This window comes from Notamacropus eugenii, chromosome X (assembly GCF_028372415.1).
Source record: "Notamacropus eugenii isolate mMacEug1 chromosome X, mMacEug1.pri_v2, whole genome shotgun sequence".
NCBI classification, from domain to species: domain Eukaryota; kingdom Metazoa; phylum Chordata; class Mammalia; order Diprotodontia; family Macropodidae; genus Notamacropus; species Notamacropus eugenii.
This window is the reverse complement of record NC_092879.1, coordinates 38,204,694-38,217,077: the sequence shown is the minus strand read 5'-3', so window position 1 is coordinate 38,217,077 and position 12,384 is coordinate 38,204,694. Positions and strand designations below refer to the sequence as shown.

The following is a 12,384-nucleotide window of genomic DNA, read 5'->3' as shown; positions in this document are numbered from 1 at the left end:
CTGCTCCCCTGCCCAGCCCCACACCTACCTCCTGGCCTTCCTCAACAGCTTCCCTTACCTGGAAACGGGTTTAAGAGCGGGTCACAGCGCCCCCTGGCGTCCCGTTCCCCAACGACTCCTCTGTAACTCCTGAAGGCGCCTCAAACGGGAACGAAGCACTCCGCCACCGCCCAATAGGGAACCCTCCAGCCCCAGAGCTAGAGCCCCTGCGCCTGCGCAGCCCGGGGTGAGGAAGGCACGCGCTGGCAAGGAAGTTAGGGGGCAGCACGTGCACACTTGGATCGTGTGCACCCTGTGGCGTGTGCCAAACCGCAAGGAGCTGCTGCGCATGTGCGCCAGCGCTGCTTTTAAAGCGAAGAAAGTAGTTCCTCTAGAAGGCCTCCAGCTTGGTAAGCTTTGGGACTTTGGAACCCGTCTGAGTTGAAAACATTACGAAAAAGAAGTCTAATAGTTTTTTTATGTATAAAATATATACTTTAAAATGTTTCATTATGTTTTCCAGCTAGTCATTTTTTAAAAATTACCTTTTATACACTATTCAGTATTTCTTTTGAATTGCTACTTTGTTTTCAAATGCAACAAACTTCCATTACGTATCCCATTTGCCTTTGAAGACGGCTAGCCAAAGAGCTTCGGGTTGATTTTACAGATGAGGAAACTGAGGCTAGGGGAGTGGGACGGATTCTACCAGTCACACAACTGAAAACTGTCTTTGATGGGATCCCAACCCACTGCGTTCCAAACAATGCTATACCGTATTTTCCAAATTATTCATCTGCTTGCTTTCTAAACCTGAGCACATCCCTTTTTTTCTGTCCCAGTGCCCCGATTGTTGCTTTTACATTTTCTTCTACAAAAAATAACGGAGAAAAAAGAAGAACCAACGTTTTTATTACCCTTAGATAAAGGAAGTCAATAAAGCGTATTGCTTTGGAGTTAGTTTTTATATTCAAAGTCTTGGATTGATACTCTTCTAAATTAAGCCTTCACTTATATTCTGATGCAATTTATCACTCAAACACTACCGCCTCCACCACCCCGCCTCCGACCAAAAAGTCATGTTCAATTGCCAAACACTTTTGGCCCAGTTGTTTATTGAAGAGTGTGGAATTCCACTTCCATTCCACTGTCAGCCTCAGTGAAAGGCGCTGATAGTTAAATGGATTGCTTGGAGGTATCCAGTAGAAGGGCGTTTGACTCGCCGTTCTTTTTCATTCCTTGATTATGCCCCAGGACTAAGATAAGGAGTTTACCTCCGGGAGGGAAGGCGATAAAATTCGAAGGTGATTTGCTTGGGCTTCCCCAGAGGCTGGCGGAGGGGAGGGAGGGGTAAATTGCCGCAGGTAACCCAAACTCCCCCGACCAATAGCTAGCAAAAACCGGACTAAACTCGCCGCCCCGTAATCAAGGTGACAGGGGCGGGGAGAGAAGCCTCCCGTGAGCCCGGCCCCCTGCAGACAGGTTGCTCCGCGGCTCCAGGTGCGCCTTTCGTCACGTCACCAGCGCCGCCCTGATTGGCTGCTCCAGCGGCCCCGCCCCTCCGTTTCAGGGCACGCTATTGGCCCCCTCCGCCGCATCCGGAGCTTTTTTGAGCTGTCAGCTCAGCTGGGGTTGGGGGGAATCCTGCGGCGGGGCAAGCGTTGTTCCTTGCCTTCTTCACCCCCTTCTCGGCCGCGTCAGGTTGTTCAGGAAGCCCTTCCTCCCAATAAGGGACAAAGAGGGGATGCCGTAGCCTTCCTGTCTCTGGAACCCGAGGGCGGCCGAGAGATTTAATGAGCTGGTGACCGCTCGGTGCATGAGACAGACCGATAAACTGAGGCCGGACAGGCAAGACCGGGGGAAGCCGCCTTCCCCACTTTACTCGACGGTAGAAAGAAAGCTCGCGGTCGCACTCCCGGACTGTGTCGAGGGGAGTGCTTTAGGTCCCGTGAGATGGGCACGATAGTTGTGTGTCAGTGTAGATGGCCCCCCGCATTCCGCACCATGTCCCCCCAATTCATTTCTCACCCCAAGCACACAGGAAGCCACTCATTCCTGCATGGAAGGGGTGCTTTGGTCCCAAGCAGGGAGCTGTTCACTCAGTGGTCAGTAGGAGAGCGTTTCGTTTGGTGAGATCCTGCTGCCTAGGAGTCAGTCGGCGCTCAGGTGTGCCGCGTGTGGGGCAGAGTACCTGGAGCTGTCTTGTTTAAGATCTTCAGCCGGCTTTTCTTTGGGGGAAATTAAAGTTCGGAAAACTTGGAGACTGAATGGGCAGCAGTCTGCCCTGTCGTGTGAAACGGCTGACCTGCTCTTTGCAGCTTTTCGTGACTTTCCTTCCGCACCTGCGGAAACGTTAGCCGTGGTTGTAAAACATTAGGAATAGCCATTTGCCAGGCTTTATTTTTCTGGGCATCGTCACATGGGTAAAATTCAAGTAAAGCAGATGGGAGACTGCAGGGGAGGGACCACCGAGTTGAATTCCAACTATAAAGGAGATAATTGTGGAATTTAATTCTCTTGATGGCATTGTTTTTAGGATGCCATCTCTAAATGAATGACTCCCGTGGGATCTTGGGAAAACCTGTATTAGTTTTATACAGTCAGCAGGCAGGCCCAGATTCCCATTGGACATTTCTGAATTTTGTTGATGCATCACGAGGAGAATGGCTGTAGCGGTTTAGAAACCTTTTTAACCTGTGGAGAGCGCCTCTGCAGTCTTTGACTTGTCAAACTCTATTGAGGGTTTGCTAACAGTTGAGCACGCATGTCACAAACTGATTGGGTACCTACTCTTGCAAGAAATAGTGTGAAGGAGCAAGGAGAGGCATATGAAGATGCACACAGCGTGATCTCCCTCAAGTTTTCAGTTTGGTAGGGGAGAATAGTGTATGCCAAGAACTGTACAATAAGATGGAATGTAATCACTGTTTAAAAGTGATAAAATGGAATGTAATTAATCAGCTTAAAAATGAATGTATGAAAATAAGCAATGATTTTAGGATAAAATATTAGATAAACAGCCAGTTACGTATTGTACTATAGCATTTTTAAGTGATTCTGAGGTAGGATAAAGCAACTTTGTGTGAATGTTCGGAAATACCTGTTTTCCCTGGAAGTACAATCTACTAAAGTACAAATATTTTCTAATTGATCTCAGGTCAGTTTACTACAGTGAACATCCTTAGCCTGAGGCGGTTTTCCTCTCTTCCCCTGCCTTTTTTCGTTGTTTTTTTCTTTCGGAAGTGGGGGGAGAGGGGTAAACTACAGCCTGATTTCAGAATGCCATATGAACATGTGACTAGGCGTACTACTTTTATTTTATTATTTTACTCTGTCATCCACATTTTGGGAGACAGTGATACATACACATGGATACATAAATATGTATGTATATAGGGAGTCCCTATTATTTATCATGCATTGTGTTAGTTAAATTTGAGTAAGATAGTCCCTGCCCCTGGGGAGTGTAGGGTCTATTATTACAGGAATGAGAAAAATGCATGAATTACTGTAACGGGAGGGGAAATGCCTCATTCACCAATGAGAATGTGATTTATGGGAATACAGAATAAGCTACGCCCCCTAGGTGAGTCAGGAGTCTAGACTGACTTAATAAAAGGGTTTGTTATATGAAGTTTGGATTCAATCCAAGGGCCTCACCTGAGGACTTAGAGGGCCACATGTGGCCCTGGAGGTCTTGTGTTCCCCACCCCTAGTCTAGAGAAACCATCTCTCCTTTAAGGCCCCTGAAGACAACAATAGCAGACTTGAGCAGCGGAAAATAAAGTGTACCATCTGTCTCAGGATGCCCTAGAAAGATATATTTTTTGTGTGTAGTTTTCCTTGCTTGTTTACAACCTGTTCACTTTCTAGAAACAATACTATCTCAGGAATTATATCTCCAATAGTCTATCACCTCAGATATTATTCTGAGAAAAGACTCACAAGCTTCACCAAACTGCCACTGGGATACATGACAGTAAAAACCCCCTATGCCCCTGTCTTAGAGTTGCTTGGGGGCCTGAGAAGTTAAATGACTTGCTTAGGGTCTTGATAGAAGGACTTGATCCCACATCTTCCTGACTCTGAGATGTGCTCTCTAACTGTAAATTGGCCTTTCCCAACACATTTGATCACTTGCTAACAAATGGCAGCACCTGGGAGAGGTGAGGGTGGGTGGGAGAGAAGCGTCCGAACAATAATTCCCAAACTAAAATATTCTTAAAATTTAGTTGGTTATATTGTGGATTGATTGACCACTAATTGTATTCTCCCCTCTCCTACAAAAAGAAATCTTTCACAAAATGCTTAGCATAGTGCCCAGCCCTTGGCTGATATTTAATATCTACCTGTTTAGAATTTTTCCCTATTCACTCATGTTCCAATTTTGAGTTTCTGTGTATATACTTTGAAGATTTCAGCCAAATTTAAAACATCAGCTAAAAAGCTTCAGCATAAGGAAAGCATGCAGATACCTGAGAAATTTTGTTCTTTTTGTTTTGTTTTTCTTTTGTTTTAAGACACCTTCTGAATTGAATCTGGTGATTGTAAATGCCAAAGTTGGGATTCTAGAACACAGAGTTGAAAAATACACGGTAAGAGAGGAAGTCTTATTTGTTCTCTAGTTTTACATAATTGAAGGAAATGCTAAATTTCAGTTAGAAGTGAGTGAAAATAAAGTTGTTTTTTTTTTCACCATCCAAATTCACAGTCCCCCTCATATCTACTATCCACAGACCCTCTGTGGGGGTGGGGTGGAATGGATTAAGAACCCCTAGACCAGGTTTAAAGATCTTATGAACACTGAATTATCATAAGTTTTAGTGACTATTTTGAGGAAGGTATGATATCATATAATCAAGAGTTAAGCTTCAGGTGGGAGCTAGGTAACATAGTGGATAAAGTGCCAGGCCCGCAGTCAGGAAGACTCCCCTTCATGAGTTCATCTGGCCTCAGACACGAGCTCTATGATCCTAGCCAAGTCACTTAATCCTTTTTGCCTCTGTTTCTCATCTATAAAATGAGTTAAAGAAAGAAATGGCATACCACTCCAGTACCTATGCCAAGAAAACTCCAAAAGGAATCATGACAAGTCAGACACAACTGAAAAACAACTCAACAAAATGCTTCAGGATGATCAATCTGCCGGTCAGGTGTGGAGTGGGTTGAAAAGAAGAGAAAGTAGATAGATCAATTCTAACAATCTAGGAAAGAGGTTAATTAGGACCAGAACTGGGGTGGTAGCAGTAAGGATAAAAAATAAATTGTAAAGGCATTGGCCAGATAACTAAATGGTGAAGTGGAGAGTGGGACTCTTCCTGAATTCAAATCTGGCCTCAAACATTTTACTTACTAGCTGTGTGAATCTGGGGAAGTCACTTAACCCTGTTTGTCTCAGTTTCCTCATCTATAAAATAAACTGGAGAAAGAAATGGCAAACCATTGCAGGATCTTTGCCAAGAAAACCCCAAATGAGGATATGAAGAGTTGGACACTCCTGAAACAACTGAAAAACAATAAGAAAATCACCTGAGTTAAGCTGATTGGATTAAGAAGCTTGAGAAGGTTAGGGTAGCACTGAGGGAGATTTAGAGCCCAACTGGAAGATTAATAAAAATAGGGCATTTAGAAAGAGGTTGGGAGCAAAATGAATTGATTTTGAGAAAGGTTAATTTTGACAGGCAGTGTAACATAGTGAATAGAAAGCTGACCTTAGGGGACCTGTGTTCAAATTCTACCTCTGATAAAACCTGACCTTGGGCAAGTCTCTTAACATCAATTGCCCAGATGACTTTCTAAGACTAAGTTTTAGAACAATCACTGATCTGCATTGTTTGTGACAGTTCTTTACTAGGATCTCCCTACAACCTCTGAAATTATGAGTCTGACTGAGGAAAAAGTAAGTACAGGGAACAACCTTGGATCACCAACAGAGCTATAGGAGGACCAAAGAAACCCAATAAAGAAAGAGAGAGACTCTTCCATAGAGTTAAGAAGAGGATGAGGAGAATGATAAATTGCAGAGAAGTCAAGGGAGGAGAGAAGAACAAGAAGGAATACCTTACCAGCAGTAAAATACTAATAGTAGTCAAAGCATGAGAGTAAAAGGGGGGGGGGGGGAAATGCAAAGCTGTTGTATTTGCTGTTTGAGTTATTTGAATTTGGTGACTTTAACAAAATAGCAGCAAAGTCCTGAGGGCAGAAGCAGATTTCCAGAGTATTAGGGGTAAATGAGCCATGCGTTATGTAGGGAAAATTAGTGTAGACTATTTTCAAGGAGTTTGTCTGTTAAGGGAAAGGGATATTTGTAACCGGGTAGGAGGTTATATTTTTTTGTTTTTAAGTATAGGAGACCTGAGTACATTTTGTAGCCAAAAGAAGGAGCCAGTAGAGAAGAAAGTTTAGAAAATACACAATCAGAAAGTGAGAATAATCTATGATTTGATAGGGGGGAATAGAAATAAGAGGAAGAATGAGGACATTTTTGTATGCCTTATCTCCCTGTTACTAGATTGCAAGCTGTTACAATATCTCACAGTTGTTTATTTGTATTACTAGAGTTCAAGCTTTCCTTCAAAAACATTTTATTTTCAAGGGGAAAGGAAGGAACTTAAGCAAACTCAATGTTTAATGGTTTGTCTTATTAATTAGGTGGTCACTTGTAATGTAAAGGGGCTTGCTTGAGGAAGAGTAAAAGAGTACCCCCCCTTGGGAGTAATACAGAGCCCTAACTAAAGAGGAACAAAAATGATTATCCTCGAGCTCTTTTTAGCAGCCAGCATCAAATGGTGATAGAGACAATTTGAGACTTGTTTGTTTGTTTTTTTTTCTCCAGCCTGGAATAGGAAAGTGAAATTTATCTAGGAACAAGATTTATGGATACACAGCTATAAAGGGTGAGGAATTCTAGGATATTAGCAAGAGTGTAAGCAGAAGAATGAAACCAGAAACAAGCTAATGGACTGAGAGACTAAGCAGAGACCAAAGAGGACTGGAGGTCACACTGAGGTTGATGAGCAAATTCTACAAAAGTGAGACAGTGGGAGAGGTGGAAGAATGGTAAGGATTTGGTCCCATTGGGCAATCTCCAGTATTTGATATCTTGGAGGTGGAGCCACTCTTACTGATATGGTGTGTCTGCTTGTGTTTAGGTAAAATGGAGTAGAGATGAAGTAAATATAAGGTAAAACGATAATAGTAGAAATTACCAACATGAATGTCACCGAGGTTGATGGCAAACAGTGGAGTATGGTAGAAGATGGTGACCAGGTTGAGGGAGGAGATAATATAAGGGAATGCACTAGGTTTTAAAAGGAGAAACTTTTAGATATTGGTAAAATAATAGGTGAGGAGCAAGAATTATATCAACTTTTCTGCTTTATCCTTTGAGGAGAGCTGGAGGAAGTTGTCTCCATTTGGAAAATTAATTGTTTAAGGTTTTCCTGGTGAAAGACAGATTTTATGTTGACTTTGCACAATCATTCATTTATAATGTAGTTTCTGAAAAAGGTGAATCAGACTATGCTTAAGAATAAAATTCTATAACTTTCTAAATATAACTCTACATAGTATTTGATAACATTTTAGTGTTTATTGGCTAACAATGTAGGATTAGTTTAAATGACAGAATAATGACACAACATATAATACCACATCTTTTGGGGGTTTACATTGGAAATTTCTGGTTCCTATAATGGGGTATCAATTTCCTGTGATAATGTTCAACATTATCAGTTCCAAGGTTAGAATGTGCTTTATTTTTTGTTTGTAATTTCTTATGATCAGAATTCTTATTTAGAATAGTTCAGTTGACAGAGAAAAAAAGCTTATTAAAGAAATACTTTTTCACTTTTTTGACACTTTTATAGAAAACAATTGTTAGAAGTGAGGTCTTATTTAGGTTTCAAGTGAATTTACTGGGAGGAACACCAAATCACTATGAAATAATTACTGTGAGTTTTTTTTAGAGGTATGAAGAGTGTTGTAAGATAATTTGAATAAACAGATAAACTTCACTGACCAGTTACCTACAGCTGATGAGCTCAAGTAAGAGTGGAACCACTTCTCACTCCATTGAAAAAAATTTTGAGGTGTGAATTTGTCCTGTAGTACTCTGTCATAAAACATACTGAAATGGAAAATAATGGAATTACAAGATTATATATGTTCATTGTCTTAAATATTTTACAACAGGGAAGCTACGTGGTGCAGTGGATAGAGCACCAGTGCAGGAGTCAGGAGGAACTGGGTTCAAATCTCACCTCAGACACTTGACATTCACTATCTGTGTGACTTTGGGCAAGTCACTTAACCCCACTTGCCTCATCTTGGGTCATCTCTAGTAAACCTGATGAATATATGGTCACTGGATTCAGATGGCTCTGGAGGAGAAGTGAGGCTGGTGACCTGCACAGCTGTCCCTCACTCAAAACACAGTCTAGTGCAAGTCATGTCATTACTTCTCTGATGGCATGGTCTTCTTTGGCAAGGAAGGATGAACACACACATTTTACAACATTTTTCCTACTTGTAAAAATTACCCTATGTTAGGCAAGTTCATTTGTTTTTATCTCATTGTTCAGCGTTGTGTGTGTGTGTCACTACTGTGGGGTTTATAGACACTCCCCATATTCTGAATAAGTGACCTAAGAATGTGCTGAACCCAAGTTGCAAATTGCAGTCTAACTCCTCTGCTCACTTTGGACGATTGCCAGACCATTCTGCAGCTAAGACAGGGAGCTGTTTGACCTCAACACCTCTTCCCTACCTTCTTTTGTTCCTTTCCTAAGGATTATAGGTACACTATGCTCCTCTCATCTTATCTCTTTAATTCTTTCCCCTCCCCAACTAATTACAGTTAATGTCCATTTCCAGACATTTTAATTCAAGCATTTGTTTAATACCTGCTGTGTTCAAAACCCTATGCTCTACACTGAGGGAGCTGTAAGATTGGATTCCTCATTTTAAGGAGTTTAGAATCTAGTAGGGAAGATAAGGGATACATTATAATTTTGTAATGCAAATAGAATATAGTAATTACTGGAAAGGTATATAGTACTATAAGAGTTTGAGGAGTGTGATGCCATTACCTCAGACTGATGGGGGAGAGAGATTAGGAGAAACTTCATGAAGCAAGTAGGTAGCATTTGAGTGAGATAGTCAGTACTAAAAGCAGGGAAATGAAAAAGTATATAGTGTTTATGGAACGTTGGTGCATTTTGACTCTAGTGTGGTATTATGTGCCAAAGAGTAATATGAAAAAAAAATAGAAAAGGTAGACTGGAGTCAGATTGTGGAGAGCCTTGAATTCCAGGCTAAGGTATTTGAACTTTACTCAGTAATAGAAAGCCATTGAACAGTGGAATGACATAAGATCTATGCATTAGAAAAATTAGGCTGACAGGGGTATATAAGATAAATCAGAATGGAAAGATTTAAAGGACTAGGAAAGGTGGAGGGGAATGATCCTCCTAAGAGACAGTCAGAACTAGGGTGATGATAATGGTAATGGAAATAAAGCGAGGGATGTCACAGAGTTGTGAAAGTAGAATCAATCAAGCATTTATTAGCACTTACTGTTTTGTTAGGTGCTAGGATCCAAATCTGAAGTGAGATAGTTCTTGCCCTTGAGAAGCTTGCTTTCTGTAGTTGTGAAGGGAGACAGAATGCTAATACATAGATCCGTAGGTATATACACAACACAAAACTTGTACAAGGTAATCTTGGGGTGGCCAAGGTAGGCCAAGAGAATGATTCTTGAGCAGAATCTTGAAGAACATCATGGATTTCAAGAGGTAGAAGTAACAGGATGGGGAGCAACTGCTAAGCTAGTACAGAGGCATAGAGATGGAAAGTGTTGACCTGAAAACTTGGTTAAAAAAAAAAAGGCAACAGGCTAAATGCATACATTTTATGATTTAATTAATTAATCAATTCCCTATTAAAGAAAACGGTAACATAATGCATTATGCAGCCAGAAATGTTCTGGCTACCCAGTACAGAAATCTTCTGGCTTATATACATTTTGCCGTGAGAAAGGAGTTCTCTTAGATAAACACACTGAAAACAAAGTAGCATCAGTTGGGTTTTATGATCCCAAGCTCTGGGCATCTTCTTTCCCTAGCACGCCTTTGAAGTTGTTTATCTTAACAGAGTTGACAAAGCTGAAGTTACAACCCAAGGTATCTGTGTTTTTCTCTTATCACTAGGATACTAAAAGAAGGGTCTGGTGAGGAAGTCCCATTTGCTTAACATCAAAAGGCATCCTCTAAGTTAAACAAAGGGGACTATTAGGTTCAGGTTCTTCTTAATTCAAACTTTGAACCTTATTAAAGTCTAAAATTTATATTAAATATTATCATTCCCTCCTTTTGGTCAAAGGCAAGCCGAAGGCTTCGCCTGTAGACCAACAAAGATATGAAAAACTAAGTCTTCATGTAGATTTTGGGAAAGCTGTGTCTGATGGCATCTTCTTCAGGCCTCTTCAAAATTGGAGGGCATGATCCACTCAGAAGCAGGAGCAAGGGAGGTGGCAGATGGATCCAAGAGTCTATACAGAAAACTTGACAGAGTCTCCCAGAAAACATATGATTTGATAGTTGACATGAAACAATACAACATAGTTAACATGGCTAAAGACACTTAGCAATAGTTCAGTTTCCCAGCCACGCAGGGCTAGGCTCAAACAACACATTGAAGTTTTTGGTTTTTTTTTCCCAGTTCACAAAATTGCATTTTTACATTGTCAGTTACAGTTAAACTTAGATGGTTCACAATAGGCTTGTTTTGAAAAAAAAAAGGGAGAGTTACATGTCATCAAGATAAAAAAGAAAGCTTAAACATGAACCATACAAATCAGTGCTAACTAAACAATTACCAATGTTAACTAACATTAAGTTCCTTGTATCCCAGTAACCAATTCTTAATTTTCATTTAAACAAAACTTTTTGAATCCCAGATTTCTCATGTAGTTATCTGATACCTAGATATCTTTTCCTTGACAATAGGTTTTCTTCTTGGGATAGTTCAAAAAGAAAATTCTGCCTTTCTGGTTCAAATCTAGAAGTTCCCAGATACTTCTGACAGTATAAATTAGTATAATTACTTAAAACTTGTTCTCCATTTTTGAAATTTCAGAAAATTTCAGTTTATCTTATTTGCTGTTTCTGTTTTTACCTAAATCTTCTACCTGGAATAAGAATCTTTTAAAATGTGAGGGTTCAACTATATAATGAACTCATCTGCCTGTTAAATTATTGGACAGATATTTTAACGGAGAATATATAATTTCATTTACTTTACTACTATCCTATACAAATTTTATGCAGAAATCAAAATTTGAGATCTTATTATCCAAAGCATGACAAATTTTAGAAGTCAATGATATACATTTGCATATTTTTTCCTCAAAATTTGCTACTCTAATTAGACATCTATCACATTACATCTTTGTCTTATTACCTGATCTAATCATTTCCTTGATGTTATCTCTATTTTATATTTATTTATTTGGCCAGGAATATAGGTTAAAGTTGTAAGCTATTCATTCCTGCACCCCATTATAATAACTCAGAGATGCTCCAATTTCCATTTATTACTTAATAGACTTAGTATTGTGCTTTCAGAACTTCTTGATTATAAAGATTTGCTATAAAAGAAAAAGAGGGACAATGTTAACAGAAGGAAAAGATCTCCTTAGTTCTGGTTGATTCCAGGAATAAGTCATCTGATGTAATCATGAGGTTACAAGGTGCTGAAAGGAGGGCTTAGAAATAATCAGGTGGGAGATTTCCTGTCTCAGAAAGGAAATAGCACATTTGGAAAATAAAGTTAGGAAGATCCTACCTAGGCTGTGTCCAAGGTTGTCTTCAAAACCTTTCCAAGCATCCACCATTAGCCTGCAGCACATGTCAGTTGGCTTTATGATAACTTAGACAAGTATTCCTGTAATCAGAGCTTCAAATGATAGTAAATTGCAGTCCCAGTCTTATATAGCAAATAAATATTGGCTGGTATCCCTCAGATAAAATACTTCCTCACTCTTTAAACCATCTGAAACTGACACAAAAGTATCCAGAACAACTATCTAGGAGCAAGAGGGGTTGGATAACCCATATTTATTCCCAAATCTTATCTACCTTTCATAGTTTCAAACAGAACTTAATTTGTCTTCCCAAATCTCTCAATCCTGTTCTTCCACTTGCTTTTACATTTTAACCATAAGACAAGATAGCTCATAAGTTATTACTTTTTACTAGCATAACTGTACTGGAATCTCATTCCAGGTTAAACAAAACAAAGAGGTTACTGACTAAATTTATAGTCTGATGGAATTATGTCTTTGTTTCACAAGTTGTTATTCTTCCCTAATTGTACTCACTCTGGAAGAATGAGATACTTCAGGAA

At 40.0% G+C, this 12,384-nt stretch overlaps 1 long non-coding RNA gene across 2 annotated transcripts in view; it reads right to left on the bottom strand.

Moving 5' to 3' along the window:
* LOC140515406 (uncharacterized) overlaps positions 1-183 on the bottom strand; it is a 74,307-nt gene extending 74,124 nt beyond the window's left edge. Inside the window, exon 1 of one of the 2 annotated variants that reach the window (XR_011971009.1) lies at positions 59-183. This is a non-coding gene — a long non-coding RNA (uncharacterized lncRNA). Of the gene's footprint in view, positions 1-28 lie in introns of both variants that reach the window. The other variant, XR_011971008.1, reaches the window with a different exon arrangement.
* Positions 184-12,384: the final 12,201 nt, after the last annotated feature.